General features: G+C 39.9%; 1 protein-coding gene across 1 annotated transcript in view; it reads right to left on the minus strand.

The window, feature by feature from the left end:
* Positions 1–19,372, minus strand: part of FMN1 (formin 1) — a 264,605-nt gene that overhangs the window by 102,958 nt on the left and 142,275 nt on the right.

Here is a 19,372-nt window from a genome sequence, read left to right on the forward strand (position 1 = left end):
TGAGACGCTAATAAGACTCTCACGTTGCATACAAAAGTCTGCAGTTTAGGCTGCATGGGTGGGCTAGAAATGACACACGAGGAAGTCATAGGCATAAAAGTGCTATTTAAAGCCATGAAAGTAGATGAATTGATAGGGAAAGAATGTAGGCAAAGAAGAGAAGGGGTTCAGGACAAACCCTGAAGCATGTAAGCAGCTAGAGGACAGGCCAGAAAAGGATGGGGAATGAGCAGGAAAGTACAAAAGTAGAAGTGTGGAATCACATGATCTGAGAGGAAACCAGTATTGCAAGAAAGAAAGAGCTGACTGCTGGGTGCAGTACTGTTGAAAGGTCAAGTAGAAGACAGAGAAGTGACCACTGATTCTAGCAACACGGAATTCACTGGTCATCACAAAAGCAGTTTCAGAGAGTGAGGGGTGGGAGGGAGGAAGGCAAACTGGAGAGGGGAGAGGCAAATGGAGACACATTCAATAGCCACTTGTTTAAAAAGTTAAGCTAGAGAAAGAATAACAAAATGAGGAACATCTTTCCGTCCAAGAAGATGTTCTCCGCAGTTACTCTGATCAAGAGTGGGTGCCCCTTTCTCCAGAGGAATGTTGCATAAAAATAAACCCACCAGGGATCTTGAGCCGAGGAGAATCTCGTGATGCTGATTCACTTCACAGAGGGAGGCTGCCCAAGACCAAATTCACCTTAATGTCCCATGATCACGAGTATTCTCCATGAAAAAATTTAAGCAGAAGTGACAGGGCCAAGTGAGGACATGCCAACATGCTTTAGGACTTTTGGAAAGACTTGTGAAGCTGGGCCACTCACTACAGCATTTGCATGGAATAGTCTAAAGCGCTAGTCGAAGGTCCCTCCTATCAAACATCACAGCTGAGTCAGAATTTCCACTGTGATGATTATGTGGTTATAGACACAGCCTTGGTCTGTGAGACATTAGCTGAAAGATATTCATTAATCACCTACTCATGACTAGGCCTAAACATAGATGGACTAGGAATGATTTGATTTATAGGGTGTTAAGGGATCCATCTATTTATTTAAAAGCATCCCTTCCCATGGTCCCCGTGAAAATCACCACCATTTTGAAGCCTTTCCTTGCACTAAAGACACTGACTTCAGAAGATCGCTTTAGAAATGTATATGTAGTAGGGGAGAAAGAAAACCTTACCAAAGAGAAATTCATTAACACTTTAGTATAAATTCATTTCTCAGACTGGTTTGAAAAGGCTAGGTTTCAAGCAATAGACAAAAGAGTTGAGTTACAATGGAGGAAAAAGGCACAGTTATCAAGGTTCTGATCGCTCAATAGACTGTACAATAGGAAGCCACGGGCAGGCAGCCCCAAACATGAAATTCTTGAGCATCTGGAAGGGGAAGGACATGCATCTTGGGGAGAACAGCAGTTAACCTCTAAAGAGTATTATGAAGGCAACACACATAAAGAAATGTGATAAACATTTACAAAAAAAAAATAGCAGAAAAAACATCATTCATGATACTGTAACCAGAACATATACTATTTCGTACTTTAGTACCTTTTTTTTTTTTTAGTGTTTTGGCCTCTGCAACACACACACACCTTATAGGGGTTGCCTTTATATGTTATTTTTTTTAATATACTTTCGTTTGATAGAGAAATTTATGTATCTTTATTCTTTCTATTAAACATATCATGCACACTTTCTCATATTATTTCACAGAACTCAGAAGCACTGTGTTTAACAGGCATATAAAATTTCATCAAGTGGATGTACCCTAGTTCACTTAGCAATTCCCCTGCAGTTGACCAGTAAAGTCCTTTCTACTTTCTTCTTATAATGAATCATTCAGGCTTTAAGTAACATAAGGAGCCCATAAAAACTTATTCTGAGTGTAGACGACTTCTTTAGGATATATATGAGAAGTGGAATTATGGGTAAAATAGGAAAATCTTTTTTTAGGTTCTTGATAGACAGAGATACAAACTGCTTTCGGTATAACATGGATAGTACCTAAATGGGGAAGACAAACGAGAGAGATTTCGAAAATAAAACTGTGCCTTCTCAACTGCTTTGCAGAGGTGGCTGGCTACATATAAGCCAGAATTGTGCCTGTCACTGTTATAGGGCCTGTGGCCCTTGCATTAGAAATGATTACTCTCTCGAATGGCAAACAGGAGATGACCATACATGCACTGAGGCCATTTACTCAAAGGTGAAGACAACTGGTGACATTCGAAAGTTGATACAAGGTAATCTAGGGCTAACCACAGTGTAAGACTAGGTTTGGGGTATGCTGTTGAAAGCAGCTTTTTTGAAAGGCTCTATGTGTCACATTTAATTTGATATAAATTACACTATGGTCAATACTGGTGGAGCTACCCGAATTTTAACTGGCCCCCCCAAAATTCGGGTAGTTCCACCAGTAACATTTTAACTGGCCTGTAGGCCCCTCCAAAATTCAGATAACTCCCCTGGTATTGACAATAGTGTAATTTATATTCAAATTAAATATGGCTGCTTTCAGGGGCAGGCCTCAAACCTAGTCTTACACTGTGGTTAACCCTAGATTTCACTGATATGTGGGATATAAAAGTGAAAGCAACAAAGGAACAAGACAAACAAACAAACAAAAACTCATAGACACAGACAATGATTTAGTGGTTACCAGAGGGTATGGGGGAAGGGGGTGGTAGATGAGAGTAAAGGGGATCAAATATATGGTGATGGAAAGAGAACTGACTCTGGATGGTGAACATACAATGTGATATATAAGATGATATATTACAGAATTGTACACTTGAAACCTATGTAATTTCACTAGCCATTATCATCCCAATAAATTTTAATTTAAAAAAAATTACATCAAATACTCAGATTTTTTAATAAATATATACATACACACACACACACATTTATATAATTATAAACACATAATTTTAAGATGCTCAGACCTGTGGATCAACAGTATCAAATAATGATCTGGACATATGATTACAATTCAAGTGATTCGCAGAGACTAGATAGAGCCTACATTTTTTGGCAACCAAGTGAGTCTTACTTTAAGAAGTATCTTTAGTGAAAATCAGTGGGTAAAAGTTAAGAGGCTGCCGATGGAATTGGCAATCCAGAGCAAAGCCCTGTTGGGTAAGATGCCCCATTCTCAAAGAAATTACTTTTGAGGTCAAGCAATATATCCTACTCATTGACCAAATCCGGAAAATTGTTTGCCTATAGGAATGCTTAAATAAAGAAGACTTCCTCTGAAGACAAAATGCTTATTGCAGGGCAGTTTTTACTAAAATTAAGTGATGAATTTTCTCACACATATAAATCTTGAGGGCGACAGGCCTGCCTCTTTATGATCCAAGGAAATCAGTTAGTGGAAGAGGTAGCAATGCTCATTTTAGGATTATTTCCTTCCAGCAGTGCAACAGCTGGCTACAAAGAGACCAGTGATTAAGATACGTAAGCCCATTAGCAAAAAGTAACCTGCTTTCACGTTGTTCAACCAGGACAGCTGCAAACCTTCTGCATTTTCTCTGACCTCGGCCTGGGCCCATGTTCCCATTTCAGCCTTTACTGGTTAGTCACATTAACTGTAATTTTCTATTCTGGAAAGTGTTTACGTCTAAATAAACCATGAAGAAATAAAATAGAAAATATGGAAAGGCATAAGGAGAAGAGAGAAAAGGATGGGAAGTTATTTTAAAACACACAACTGAAGCTGGTGGATGGATTCTGGTATCTAATCTTGGCCCTGGGAATTCACTGCCAAAGCATGAAGCTGGCAACTACTGTTAATCAGTTTGCCACTGTCTTCAGATTTAATGCAATATTTGGCTCATATGTTTAAAAAAAATCCCCTATTCCAGCTAAAATATTTACACAGCTCTATGTGTCTCACTTAATGCCTGTTAAGCAATCGTCTTTTAAAACTCTACAGACACTTGTAAATCTGTCCGGAGAATTGTGGCCTATAAACAAAGCTTCAGAAAAAGAGGGTTTACATTGTCAATTTGCTAGGAGTCGGGATTTCTTAGGATGCGTTTAAAAATAAAGTTGAAAATCAGAAATAGTTGAAAGTGGGTAACAAAGCGACCGATCGACTTGCTGGCAGGACGCTGTTAGTGGTATTAACGGGAACCCTCCAGACACTGACCTCAGCTATTTAAAGCCTCCCTCTCCTGTAAACCTGTCATTGATTCTGCCTCTCTGTTGAGTTATGGCACAGGGAAAGTTACTGGTCCAGCAGCCTCAGTGGTCTGCATCCCAGGGCCTGCCAGGTTAGAGAAGGTGAGTTGGTGAGGTTTGTAACAGGAGGCTATTATTTGGTTATATGCCGCATGCGTGTGTATAAATGTTTTAGGAAGGATAGGGGACTGGTAGAGGAAAGGGGAAATTCTCCCCTGGGAGAGGGTGGGGATAACAGATTTTGAAATGCCTGTTAAACTCCCTCACATCTCTAGCCCTGATGTTAATGAGCCCAAGTGATAAAATTTAAAAGCAAGGGAGGCCCATCACAGCTATCTGCTGCTGCCCCGGGGAACCCCAGCAACTTGTCTCTGTCTTCGAGATGAGTCAGGTACTTGTGATAGGACTTTGAGCAAATTGTTCAATCGTGTCATTATTCCTATTAGACTAGCCGCCTTTGTATTTTAATTCCATGTCACTGATTTGAGAACATGTTATTGATTCTGATTCACAATTTTTTAATAGCTTTAAGGGAGAAGAGTAACACGTGAAAAGTATACTTCAGTTTGAAAACTCAGCCCCAGTTTAAAACACTCAATTTTGGGGTGGGGGTAAAGGTGTTAAGGGGAGGTGTGTCCTGGATTAAAAAAACAACAAGCGAGATATTTGTAATTCCAAGGTATAGTTCCTTGAACAGCAGGTAGCAAATATTTGTTCATTCTCTTTATAATGGGAAGGGCTTTGCAAATGTTTTTGTGAACCTGCCAAACAGCTGGAGGGCAAACTCTACTCATCTTCCCCACCTGACAGACAGACAGACAGCAAGTTTAATCACTGTTCTTAGGGACAGATTAGTATAATCTGTTCCTGACAGAAGAGAAATCAGAAGAGAAAGTAGGAATAAATTTCTCCCTCAGAAAATGAAGGTAACACTTGCTCTTAAAATGTGTTTACAGATGACTTGATATTTTGGTGAGTTCATTTAAAATTAGCAGCTAACTCAGTGCTTTGAATAAATATTTGCTGAACAAGTGAACTGATTGAAAAGGTCAAACAAGGTCCTCCTTGTATTTGGGAGACTTTCTTTTTTTTTTTTTTTTTTTGATACCTGGAGATTTGATGGTGTTTTTAAAGGCCATCAAAATAGTCAAGAAAAAACAGTTTAAAAACCCAGTCAAATGAGCTCATTTCAGTACATTGGTCATTCTAGATTTTCCCTGGGCTTTCGTCTTTCTGTGAGTTACAGCACAGAGAAAGTTACTTGTCTCACGGCGCCCGGTCATCTATACTGAGTTGTACCTACAGCCTTTTATCTCTGTACTCAATCATTCCCTGAAAACTATATCAAGTCCTCAACCTGTATGATCGAAAACAAACGGCTCTCAATGGCCAATGGTATCTCAGACCTCAGCCTGCTTTATGTGCCTCATTTTACTCCTCACAAGAGTCCTATGAGTTCAGTCCTGCCATTATCCCTATTTTTAGGTGAGATGAGTAAAGTCAAACAGATACTAAGTGGCTGGGTCGTGATCTGAACTCAGGATGTCACACCCACTGGCCTTGTGCTGTCCTGCTTCCTATTCTAACCACCTACAGGGAAGTTCTATGAAAGTGCTTTGCAAACGGTAAGGAACAAGGCAAAGGATACCAAAAATCGCCAAGTACCACCACTGGTACCCCTCCATTTTAAATGGGGAACCAGAAGGCCAGGGAGGGTAGGTGGAGATTAGGTTATTAAATGGCACAAAGGAGACCTGAGCCAGGGCTGCTGTTTCCCAGGTAGTTCACTGATCTTTCCATGGGTACCTAAAAGGTAGTCATGGTCCACAACCTATATCCATCTAAGAGCCATGCTGTGGCCAAATCTGGGGGGAATAAAACCACTGGCAAAAACTCCAATCCCCTTTGCTGACACTCAAGAGGTCTCCCTCTAACTTGACTCACTTGTTCGTCTGACAAAAAGAATCCATTTGTGAATTGTGAATCCTCCATAAGGTCTACGATACACAATTTACTTGGGCAAGAAAATATTTTGATATTCACAAAACCACACACAAATCTATTTCTGTGAAGAAAATGTTTTGACCTGACACAAATTTATAGTAACGTAGATTTGGTAATCAAAAGACGCAAGTTCTATGCCTGGCTGGGTGATCCCAGCCATATGACTTCCTATCTTGGAGACCTGTTTTCTCCACTGTAAAAGATGTAGCTCTGTGCACAAATAAGGTATCACCATTATAACCACATGAATTCCTTTTTCTTTTTTTGAGTGGGAAATGCAAAAGACACTCTTGCCAATGAACTTGCCAAATGAGTGCTGCTTTCCATTTCTCCTACCCAATTCCCACAGCACGCTGAAAGTTTGCAGCTGGAAGGAGACTCTCTGGTTTCCCTGAGCAATTCTTCCTACAGTTGAGAAGAATCCTTATCAAGAACAGTTGTGTGGTTTCCAAACCTGTTTATGCCAGTTGTTCTCTTTATTGCAATTTCATAATTTAATCACTCGATGGTAAACTGTAGCAATGTGACTATGAAAAAGTACTACATTTATAAATTTAAGTGGAAGAGATTAAAATACTGCTGTTAAATACAGATGTGAGAAACTATTGGAGACTGGGGAGACATGGCAACTCAGTGCAATGTGATTCTCAGGGTTGGGTCCTGGAACAAAAACAGGACATTAATGAAAACATTGGTGAAATCCAAATAAACACTAGTGAGTTTAGTTAATAGAAATGTATGCCAGTTCCTTAGTTTTGATGACTTTACCACAACAATGTAAGATGTTAACAATGGGGAAGCTGGATAAGTGCTATATACAAACTTTCTATACTATCTTTGCAACTTCTCTGTAAATCTAAAATTATTCCACGTGAAAAATTTAAAAAAAGTTCATTAAAAAAAAAGGTGCGGGCAAGACAGATGTAAAAGATTGAGAATAATTATAAATATCTAGAAAGATTCTGTGGTGATATTTGCAGGAGCCACGACTTCACTTTAAAAATACAAAAGGGAAACCATAGGTCATCTGTTATGGGGGTAGAATATGTAGGGAAGACCTACAAAACTCCATGCAACACATCTGTAATTCAAGAAAAGGCCTCAGCCCTGCATCAAAAAACACACAAATGATATATTTAACTTGTTTTAAATTAAAGCTTAAGGGATGCAAGTATCATATTCTATGATTCCTGATTTGGGCCAACTTTTTTCCATTAACCAACCATATTGTGTAAGAATCCTACTCTATAAAGATTACGTTTAGATGGTATCAACACTAGAATTTTTGAGGCATGAATTAATTCAAAAGCAGATCCTTGAGAACCATTTAGAAAAAGAAGATCTGATAGAATTTTACAGTTGACTTTTATATCCTGTAAAAGGCCAGAATTCCAGGGATTGTTTTTAGCGGTTCTAATTCTCTAAGTCTAGGGATGAACCTAATAATCCTTACTGAATAAGGAGAAGTGTAGAATGCCGTGAAATAGCACATCAATAATCATCATCTTAGAAACTCAGAGTTGGAATGTACTTTCAAAATTATCTAGCACAACTACTCCTTCTGATGGTACCGTATATACCGCCCATTGAATAGTCTTCCAAGCAGAAGTGTTGAGGCACTCACTACCCCTCGAGGTCCTCAGTTTTCCATTTGGACAGCTTTAAAATCTGTCTTCCTAAGGCTTCTACCCATTTATGCTCGTTTTGCCCATAAGGAAACAAAAATTTCTCTCTAATAGCAAGGTCAGCAATTATTGAAGTAAGCTGAGTCTGTTCTACTATTTATTCATTTACTCATTCATTCTCCTACTCAACAAATATTAGTGGTAGGTACCGACCAACACAGTAGACATAAGCGTTAGAAAGGTCATTAGAGCGCTGCCTTCCTGGAGAAGGGAAGGGAGAAAATTTACAAATAAATAGACAGAAAATGATAACAATATCAAAACTGTGAGCTGTAATACAGAGTGACTATTCAAAATGGCTGCTGTAGTTTGGGTGATCAGGGGAGGCCCAAGACACGGGGGTGTCTAGAAGGAAGGACACTCTAGACAGAGGGAATAGCTGCTGCAAATGTCCTAAAGCAGAAACAAGCTCATTGGGACGCAGCACAAAGACGGCCTGTGAGACTGGAGGGGGTGGGCTGCCACGAGATGAGACAGCAAATCATGTAGAAACTTGTAAGTCATGGCTGCAAGTTTTGAAGTTGGATTTTTTTCCCCAAGGGCAATGAATAGGAAACAACGAAGTGGCCTGATCTATCTGATGTATGGAGATTGGATTAAAGAGAGGACTAGAGTGGAACCAGGGAAACTTGTTAGGTATCTGTTGCTATGGCCCAGGTGAGGGAAGGTGGTGGTTTGGCCTAGAAATGCACTGTGGATACGGAGAGCAATAAACTGATTCAAGGCATGTTCTGAAGGAAGAGGCCACAGGGTTTGCTCATGGACTGGATGTCGGCTATGAGGGCACAGAGGGAATCAAAGATGAGTGTTTTCCTCTTATACTCTGCAAAGGGAGTTGTTTCATGTGATATCACTGAATCCTCTCAAACGATCAGTGAAGCGGCAGGGACACCCTCCTTTTCACACAGGGATACTGAGATGGAGGGGATGAAACGTGGCCACGTGTCACACAGCTTGTGAAGCACAAATTCGAATTCAGGACTTGTGACTCAGATTTTTCCATGATCATAGCTTTTATTTCAATATTTTCTGTCTCTTGTCAAAGGAAAAAAAATGCAAAAAAATAAATTCTCTTTACTGTGTTGATCTATAAATAAAGGGTAGAAATAAAGTGAAAACTGAGAGGAGGAAACCGGGGCAACATAACTCATCCTTCCCACCTAGCGATGTCACAATCATGGCTTCAAAGGAAAACACAAACTTCTTCCATTAATTAAACGGGTGAATCAGGTTTCAGTTTCCGTATCCTCTCTTCTTTCTGTACAGCTTGTCTTTGAAGGCATTCCATTTGGGAAATGTGTGACCTTTCCCCACCATGCTGCACTTAATTGAATGCTTTGCATCAGAAGTCACCATGCTAATCAACATTTTACACCCACTGCCTTTCTGAAATTCTTACCCCAGTTCCTTCTGTCTGTTTTGTTGAAATCGTTTTACAAAAATAAATCATATCAAAGTTTTTCTTTTATCATTTCTAAAACTTTGCTTGCAAAACTAAATATTTTTAACACCATGGCAACGCAGTCAGGACTCTGGCTAATGTATTCAGTCCGCACCAGAGTTCAGGCTTAGCACACTACCGCAGTGGACAAACGGGCTGTGAAGGAGGAAAGAGCTAATAAATTAGGCACGGTCAGTAATCATTCAAGGCATGTCTTCTGGAGCTTCCTAAAAGGTGATAAATTAGCCAGGCTTGTCCTAACGGATCAATTTCCCCTCGCCCTTCTAGGACACGACACTATGCATGAGCAAACTGCATGGCTCTGAGTGAATTTAAGTTAATCCCTCCCACACCTTCCCAAGAACTTCCTCATACACTGCTCCTCTGACCCTTCCACTGTCCCTCTGAGTGAGGCAGGGGAAGGATGATAGCTCCCTTCTTTCAGCCGAGGCTCACAGAGGTAAAGTGATTCGTCAGAGGGGCACGGCTTATCACGGGGTTAGTAAGAAGCAGAACGGAATTTTTAAACTGCATCTCCTAAGTCCCAGTACTGTCCACGCACACACCTTCACTGCTGAAACATAGCTAAGCTATCACTTACAAATGCTTTGGTTTGCCGTTATTTTCTAATGTTTATTAAAGTTATACGTGCACATAGCAGAACAAATGAACTCTTTGCACTGTGCAAAGAGCAGTCCCCGATCTCCCCCCACCGCACACAAGCCCCCTCCCGGTTGAGCCCGCCCCTGACTTAGACGAGTACTCCGTGTTGACATTTTTATGACTTTGCAAAAACAACTCCCAGTCCCAGCTGATATATGTAAATTCTGATTAATTCACCTTTCCCAAACATTTTCCCCAAACTCCCTCACAGTCAGAATGAACAATTTTTTTCCTATTAATAATTTGTTCTGCTTTCTATGTACTTGTCACTAAATGAAATCCAAACTTGTTACTAGTTGTCGAGATCTTGTCAAACAAAACATTCGGATACATCAGATTGCATATTCCTCAAGAACCTTCTCCATGATTCTTTTGACCTAATCTAACCTGGAATGTTTGCTCTTCGTGCCTGGCTATCATCCCAGGCTCTCTGTCTGTCCTGGAGCATCCCTTCACCTCCATTATCCACCAGATGTTTTTATTTCCTGTCACCTCGGTCTTCCTGTTTTTTGGCCAAGCACATTCTCCAGGGGCATCCTGAGAATGGGTACATGGGAGGTAAGTTTTGTCGGAACTTACATGTCGGAAGACATTTTTATTCTGCCTTCATATTTGATCAATAATTTAGTGGATATAAATTCTGGAATGGGAATAATTTTCTTTCAGAATTCTGATCCATTTCTAGCTTCTAACACTGCCATTGAAAAGTCTGAAGCCATTCTGCTCCCTGATTCTCCGTGTGTAATGTGTTTCTACATCTCACACCTCCCCTCTCCCCTTTTAGAAGTATTTGAACTTTTCTTTTTATGCTAAGTATTCTGAAATACTCTAATAATGGTATGGATCTGTTTTATTCTATTGTGCTAGAATCCCTCTGGGACTTTTTAAATTAGGAGCTTGTGTCCATCATTTGGGGAAATTTTCTTGATTTCATTGATTTATTTACATATGAATATACACGAAAGTTTATGTATGTATATGTGTGAATTTATGTGTGAATTTGTGGTATGCATGAATCCTGTGGTAAAAATTGGATTGCATCTCATTTCTCTCCACTTCTGGAGTAGAATTCAGCTTTCTTATTTGGCCAATTCATTTATCACTTGTCTATCTACCTTGTGAGCGTCAGAAATGTTGTGGTTATGTGTTTCTCTCTCATTCGGTGTTCTTGTGTGTATGCTTCCAAAGAACTCTCTGTCACTGTTGCAGTAATTTTCAAGAGGAACCGAAATCCCACACAAGCGTTCAATCCAAATGAGTGTTCAATTGGCCGTCTTTTCTCAGAAATTCTCCCAAAGTTTTCCAAAGTCTTTTCCCCCCCTTCCCAGAGCCACACTGCTTATGGAACATGCTCAAATGAGTAATTAAAGACAACAGTCACTCCCATGACGAGATCTAGTTTTTCTCTTTCTCTCTTGAAGAATACATACTCTCAGGGAGAGAAGCCATGGGATAATGGTAGGTGGTAGAAGTCACTTATCCTGCAAGTCAGGGCTGGACCCGAGCATAGAAGCCAGAGTCTGCTCTGCTGTGTGACTTGACAAGTCCTGGAAGGTTCATACCTTCTCATCTACGTCAGAAGCCCATTACCTGTAACTTGCACAGACGGAAGAGATAACAAAGGAATCAAAACCATGCGGATTGCCTTGAAGTGGCCCAGGAGGAGTCTGCTATTTCTCTGACTAACCATGTCAAACCAGTTTGCTTATGTTTTGGGTCATGAAGGAATATAACATAGGGTACATACCTGTCGGAGAGAGAGGAAGAGAATGAGTGGGTTGGAGAAACCAAAAGAGATTGACAGGCAGGTCACAGGTGGATAGAGGTTACAACGTGTAAATTAGTTGAGTGGTTATGGGTAGAGAGAAAAAAGGGCCTAAATTCAATCCAATTATCTGCAGCCCCTTTAGAAGTTGAACTGGAGAATTAAGTGGGGCTTATTCTTCAAGCTTTATCATTCTAGGTCATATAGTTAGTGCTTGAGGGATGGGCCTACAAACAGAAAAACAATAGTGCATGACACAATGGAAAGAGCACAAGCTTTGTGATCAGGTAAATGTGCTTCAAAGCCAGCTTTGTCACTGGTGGCAAAGTTGCTTCAACTTCCTTGCTACGAAAATGCAGGTGATACTTATTTTGAAGTAGTTCTAGCAAATAGAAATGATGTAGGCAAATTTGCTGGTATTCAGTAAGTGCTCATTAAATGGTAACTATTGTTATTAGTGATGGTGGAAATGGACACGCGTTGAGCCTTTGAGTGTATTTACTGCGCCCACGTCCACTGTCCACACTTGAAGGGAGGAGGATTTTATCCCTGAGTTTGTTTAGAATTGCCAACGCATAATGGTAATAAAAAGTGAAGCAACTTTTAGTAGATTTTATTAATGCTTTTAAATTCTCTACAGACATGCCAGATAAAAGACAGGACACCAAGTTCAATTTGACTTTGAGATAAACAAAGAATAATTTTTTTAGTGTAAGTTGTGTCCCATGCAATATTTAAGACATAGTTACGGTCAAAAAGTCTTGTTTATCTGAAATTCAGATTTAACTGGGCCTCCTGTATTTTATGTGATAAATCTGGCAAACCCTACGTGTATCCCCACGTTGCATGTACTGGGGGCAGAATGAGCCACTGCAGCCCCGTACGCCTACCCCCACTGCTTGGTAGGCCCCTGACTGTCTATTACAAATTCAAAGGAATAGCCATTACGGACTTTCTTTAAATCATTTCCTTTGCTTCCTGAGATAGTATCAATCGGCAATCACTTTTGTTTTTGTAAGGTGGGCGCAGCTCACACTGGCCCATGAAGGGACTGAACTGGCAACCTTGGTGTTATTAGCACCATGCTCTAACCAACTGAGCTAACCGGCCACCCCAGCAATCACTTTTCTTAAATGCTGTTTTGGGTTCAACAGTACTGACTGACTTAGCCCACCAAAGGCCATCCTTTCATCCAAGTGGTGGACAGATACATAGTTTACTGGCTGAAGTGGAGCCAACATGGCTGCAAGATAGAGTCAGAGGATGGTGGTGAGGCGAACTTGCGCTAAAGATCTGGACAGTGGAGCTGGGACAAGGTTCTTCCCCCTTACCCTTGATGTCACAAACTTGAAAATCCATCAGCAGATCAGTTACACCAGTTATTAGCATTTCTCCTCCTTTCTCACAGTCAAGTCTTAATGAGTTGCTGTAATAAGATGAAGGCAGAACACCACACATAAACCCAAATCAAAATGAAAAAACACAGAAGCAGCCAAGGGTAAGGTGAAGTTCTTCTAACTAGTCCTCCTGCCCTTCCTCCACCGCTGGGGACACCAACTCTCCATCAGGCAGCATCCCTTTCCGATGCCATCAGTGCTCAGTCTCAAATCCCGCCCCACACAGCTCCCCTTCCAGCACCTCCCTAATGTTATCTCAGCAATGTATTTGCCCAGACACTTTAGTGAGCTAAATGGCAAGGAGAGGACTGTTTCCACCTTTCAGGAGAAACAATAGGTAGTCTATTGCTTACTATGTACTTTCAAATAGGGAAGGTTTTCCACCATGTAAATAATATAGCTGACTCACAGTAATTCATATTAAAATAATGTTTTATTACCTTTTTAAAAACTATGGCTAATCCTTAACCTCACTAATCTACCTACCTATAATTGAGAGTTGACTATAAGTAATGTTTTTAATCTGGTTTTAATTGTAAAAATTTCCTATGGATATCCAAGCAGTCAAACTATTACCACTACTCCAGTCTCTGTCAAGGGGCATGAGAAATTACCATGTAACCATGGTCTCATTTCCTGTTTTTACACGTGTAGGTGTGTGTCTGTTTCCCTCCCTAATTCCTCCTCTTTTAGCTGATTAGGTTGGTATTGATTGTATGCCTCTAAATAACACGTGATAATTTTTTTGGTGGGCCTTTAGAAGGGAGCGAAGACACATGGATTCAATCTGCCATCTTCATTTGGAAGACAAGTTGACTACAGTTTAGAAAATCTACCAAAAAAAAAACCCTATAACAAAAAAAACGCTCTTTCTTGAACTATTACTTTTCATGTATGTATGAATTTATATCCTCCTGTCATTTAGATTTTGAACAGAATGTTCCAGTACGAGTAATGTACAAAACAGAGGTTCATCTGGATGGTTCTGGGAGACTGGTCACTCCATTACAATAAGGACATCAGGACTGAAAATACCTGAAGATGTAATGGATATACTTTAACGTAAAGTTAGTTTAGAAATATTATTACTATTCAAACTTCGAATGAAGATTTTAACATTTATTGAATGCCTGGACTATGGATTTCACACAGCATCTCATTTAGAGAAGCCTTAAAGAGTTAACATTTTAGGATAAACATTTATTGGATAAATATTCCTAGGGTGGTAACAGATATCAAAAAAAGTCAACAGAGACTCCTGTCTTTCCCAAACTGTATAAGTGTATATTCCCAAATATTTCTAAATGGTACATAAGAAAGGGCATGTTCAAATATATAGTCTTAAATATTTAGAGAAGAAGATATCATCAGAATTACCTTAAAACACACACAAACTTGCATCTTGGCCAAGCTTCTCAAACCAGTTTGAATGTCTTACACTGAGGGTTAACTACTAATTACATTTTCCCAAATTATATGTATAATAACAGGGCTAACAATGCATCGTTTTCAAGGCAAGATTTAGTACGTAACTGGTTGATTAAACAACCCACCCTCAATGACAGGGGACACTAAGTAACTATTGTTAGCTAATATGGGCAATTTATTTTTATTCTTAAACTTTTCAGAATAAGTTGACTTCTCAACACCTCTTTGAAGAGTTCCTGTCTCATTTTTCAACCAAAAAATGAATTAACCTTCCTACTTTCATAGCCAGAATGAATTTTTTCATAATGAAATGCTATCACAGGATCATGTCAAACAAAGGTGGATTTGTGGGTGGTGACATTAGAGTAATTCTGAATAATACTAAGGTTACTCGTTTTGCCTTTCAGGCATCAAGACATCAGAGAGGATTTGACCCACTCCGTTTGCATGGGCAACAAACAGTAAGGACAGTGTAGCCAGATGATATTCCGAGCGACATTAAAGGGCAAAGGCCACAATTATTCACCACAGCTCCTCCTGTTAAGGTCATCTAGTGATGATGACTTAACCAATCGTGGCTTTATAGTAAAAATTTGATAGTAATATAAACATCACTTCTTAAACTACATTTCACAGAATGCATGTTCTGCAACATAATATTAAGTATTCAGGGAAAGAAAACAATGATAATATTTCAAGTTTTAAGGTGAGAAATCCTGGTGACTGTAATACTTGGAAAATCCTACATTTATGGCCTCAGCAATGGTGTGTGTGTGTGTCTGGTATGAACTGGCACAATCAGAAAGGATACACTGCATGGTGTGGTTGTTTCCTAGTCTTACATAACAAATTATCACAGACTTAAGTGGCTTACAACAACACAAATATATTACCTATAGAAGTCTGACATGGGTCTCACTGGGCTGAAATCAAAGTGGTGACAGGTCTGCCTTCCCTTCTGGAGGCTCTCGGGAGAAGCTATTCCTTGTCTTTTCCAGTTTTTGAGGCTTCCCGCATTCCTCGGGTCATTGCCCACTTCTTCCATTTCTAAAGCCAGCAACAATGCATGTCTCTGATCATTCTACGATCACCCACTGACCGCAGACAAGGAAAGTTCGCAGCTTTTAAAGATTTAGTTTCAAAGGTTCATGGGATTAGACTAGGACCACTTGGCTAGTCCAGGATAATCTCCTGTCTCCCTGTCAGCAAAGTCCCATTTTGTCATGTAAGGCAACGTATTCACTGATTGCAGGGATTAGGGTTTAGATATCTTTGGGAGCCGTTTTCTCTGCTTGCCACACGTGGGCTCGTAAGTATACCTTCAGAATTTTGGCCAGTAAACACGGTTGAGGGATAAGAAAGAGAGAAATTATTCCTACTGCTTTCTGGCGTTTCCCCCAACTATTACTGACAATATCACAGTATTAGGGAAATCAAAATTATCATCTCATTTAGGGATGTAAAATAGTAAACAAAATATGGAACACAATCCCAAGCACCAAGAACTCGTTCTGTCTCCACGATGTACAGAAGACAGCATGAGTGCCCAGGCAATTCGATTCCCCAAAAGCCCAACCAGTTGGCCTCTCAACAATATGGGCCTGATTCTACTAAGTGGGCATTTTCCAGCAAAAGGTGTATATTCCTGATGAGCTTTACTAAAGCTTTCCTTATTAAGGGACCGTGCATTCATTATATCCTACGGCATAGGTGCTATAATCGTCTCATTTCACAGGTCAGAAAATGAATACTTTCTATGGTTACATCACTCAACAAGATCCCGCTTTCACCAAAGCAGTAGAAAATACATGTCTGATTCCAAAGCCTGGGGTCTTATGTTTATGCAACACTGTGTCTACTCACTTTTACAACACATCTCTCCTAATATCTTCCCCTTCCTTTCCCCCAACCCAAAGTAAGTTCTCTCCTGTCTCTGATCTGAGGGTGTATATACGTGGCTCTAGGAGAGAGAGAGAGTGTGTGTATGTGTGTGTGTGTGTGCGTGTGTATACACTTGCACTCATGTACCCACATTCAGTGACTTTCTTTCTGTCATTTGTATCTCATGAGGCTTTATACCTTGACTACATATCTTTCTATTTTGATCTCTGACATGATATGGGGACTTCTGGCTACAGGCAGGATACGTCATGAGCACATGGCTTAGAGTCATACCTACTTTCAAAATGTGGCTAGGTCATCACCTGTGAAGTAACTTGGCAAGGTACGTGAGTACCATAAAGATCAGTTTTCTCCTCTTGTGAAAGATCAGTAATAACATCTGCTTCATAGGGTCATTGTAAGGATGAAAAGAAATGATACATGTCAAGCACCTCATAGATGATAATCACACAACAAATTGTAGTTGGTACTATTATCCGTGCTGTGTTTACCTATGTAAAAGTGCTATTCAAAGTTCGTGTCCTTATGAAAGATGTTCATTGACAACCTCTACTCATAGCAGTGACATTCATACAACCAACAACCATGGTTTAATGAACATTGTATTTTTTAAGGCGTGGTTCATGCTACTCAAAATAATTTTCTTCTAAAGGGTGTTGCTTGCTGGGAGAACTGGGGCCTGAGACTTCTTGAAATTTGCTAATCACATCTGGTTTAGCTTTAGACATTTTCTGGGGTTTTGCCAGCAGCCACGACATTTTAATGGCTACAATAAACCTCAAAGCCTCATCAAATCTTTGCTGTATGTGTGAAAATTATGTCCTCTTCAATTAAACATTCAATCTAGGCTCACACCAAGGCCTTATGGAAAAGGAGGTGAAACCTGAATGGGAATGTGAGATGAAACGGACCGCCACGACTCTGGCCATCTTGCCAGATGGTATTTAGAAGAAAAAGAAATTCATTAGAGAACCAATGGTCTGTATTTTCTTTAAATATTTACTAGGTACCTTTCATGTGTTAAAAACACTGGCATCCCTAAAGATTAGCAGTGCATTTTTGTTTAAATATTCAATGTGTGTGGGGGCGTTCCAGTCCCCTCATTTGCTTTTATGGTACTTCGTGTCTTTTGGCGAAGTCCAATACAAAGAAGAAAAAAATAACGGAGGGGAGATTGAGTTTTCCTTCAGAAGATCTGACATTTCCTTAAACTTGACTGAGGAAAGTGTTAGTTGAGTACTGAGAGATCTGGAATGACTCCTAGGATCTCCTTAGAGAAAATAAGGTGTATCAAAGTGGGAAGCTCTGGGGGAAGCCCTGGTTGGCCTCTGTCCTGCTATCAGTCTTCTCAGCCCTTTCTTATTTATCATCAAACACAGGCACACCAAAGGGAGGTGGCCGAGCCAGGATGCCCGAAAGAGGAAGCCCCTGGAAGGAAGGCAGGAGAAGAGGAAAGATCAAATATAGATCAGGTTTCTGCTCAAAAGGCTACACGAGAGGGCAAGGCCAAGGGTTTACAAGGGCCAAGAGATGAGGAGATGGGAATTCAGGGATAACCACGGTGTGAACAAACATGGGTGTTTGCTGTCACTGCTCACCTTGCAGCCTTTGGGAGGACAGGTCTGGGCCCTAATTCTGCCCCTGAAGAGGGACAGAAAAAACTGCTATACGATGGCTTACTCTGCTTTATTACAATAAGAACCAAGCTCCTGCTAGACAAGGATAAAACTGTCTTTTTTTTTTTTTTTTTTTTTTTTTTTAAGGAAAGGGAAAAGAATAACCGTAAGTTCACATATCACATTCCTGGACAAAGCATTCATTTGGTTGAATTCATGCTCTCAACCACATCAACAGGAGGGGGAAAAATCCACATGTTCCTTTAAAAATAATTTACAAGGTAAAAATATTCACTTGTAACCACTATCCTTATTTAAGCAAGTTTTATGCCCAAAGTAAAAATAAATGGCTTTTCCTGCCACTAGGAGCAGATCTTTCCCACTTTACTTCCATTTCCAAACTGTTCTCTGTCTAAGACTTAGGTTTCTGAGCACTCTTTCACAATAAACATTTTTAAAATGTTTATTTTATGTCTTAGTGTAAAAATATTCCTGGTTCAAGCTCTTCATTTCCTCAAGCTCTCCCTTTGGCACTCTGGGCCCCATTTCCACATTAACACGCTCCCTAAATCCTCCGTAGAGCTCTTCAATTGGAGTTATACAAGCTCCAACGCAAGTATTTATATTCTTGGACAAGGAGATGTCTCCACAGTGAAAACACAAGACTCTAGAAACGCCAAAAGAAAATTCCTGCCCAAGAGAGACATATTTTCACCTTTTGAAACAGCCAAAAAGGGCTTTCGGCATTTTGTTTTGTATAATTAGAAATGTAAATTAAACTGGAATAGAAGGTTTACTACGGGTCTTGCCATCATTATTAGACTCAGAGATAAACCAAATATATAGGGATGCGAGCATGAGTGTGTGTGTGTGTGTGTGTGTGTGTGTGTGTGTGTGTGAGAGAGAGAGAGAGAGAGAGAGAGAGAGAGACAGAAAGAGAGAGAGAGAGAATAAAACTAGTTTAGAAAATACATGAGTCCTAATCAGGTAGACCTGATTAGAGTTCAGTAAATCCGCCTCTCACTAGCTGTGTGAATACAATCTCTCTAAACCTCATTTTTCTCATCTGTAAAATGGAGTTAGCATAGGGTTGTTTTAAGAATCACGACACAACAGTAAGCATTTGATAAAAGGTTGCTATTATGATTAAAATTATATCTATTATACGTTGGAAAATGTAACTATAACAAGACGTAGATACAAGCACTAATTAAAGCTAGCAAAAGAGAGGGATATGTAAATACAGTGCCTCCAAAAAGTGCCCGGACATGGAAAGTTCCATGAGGGCT

The sequence above is a fragment of the Rhinolophus ferrumequinum genome, chromosome 6 (genome assembly GCF_004115265.2).
Source record: "Rhinolophus ferrumequinum isolate MPI-CBG mRhiFer1 chromosome 6, mRhiFer1_v1.p, whole genome shotgun sequence".
Classification (NCBI taxonomy): Eukaryota; Metazoa; Chordata; class Mammalia; order Chiroptera; family Rhinolophidae; genus Rhinolophus; species Rhinolophus ferrumequinum.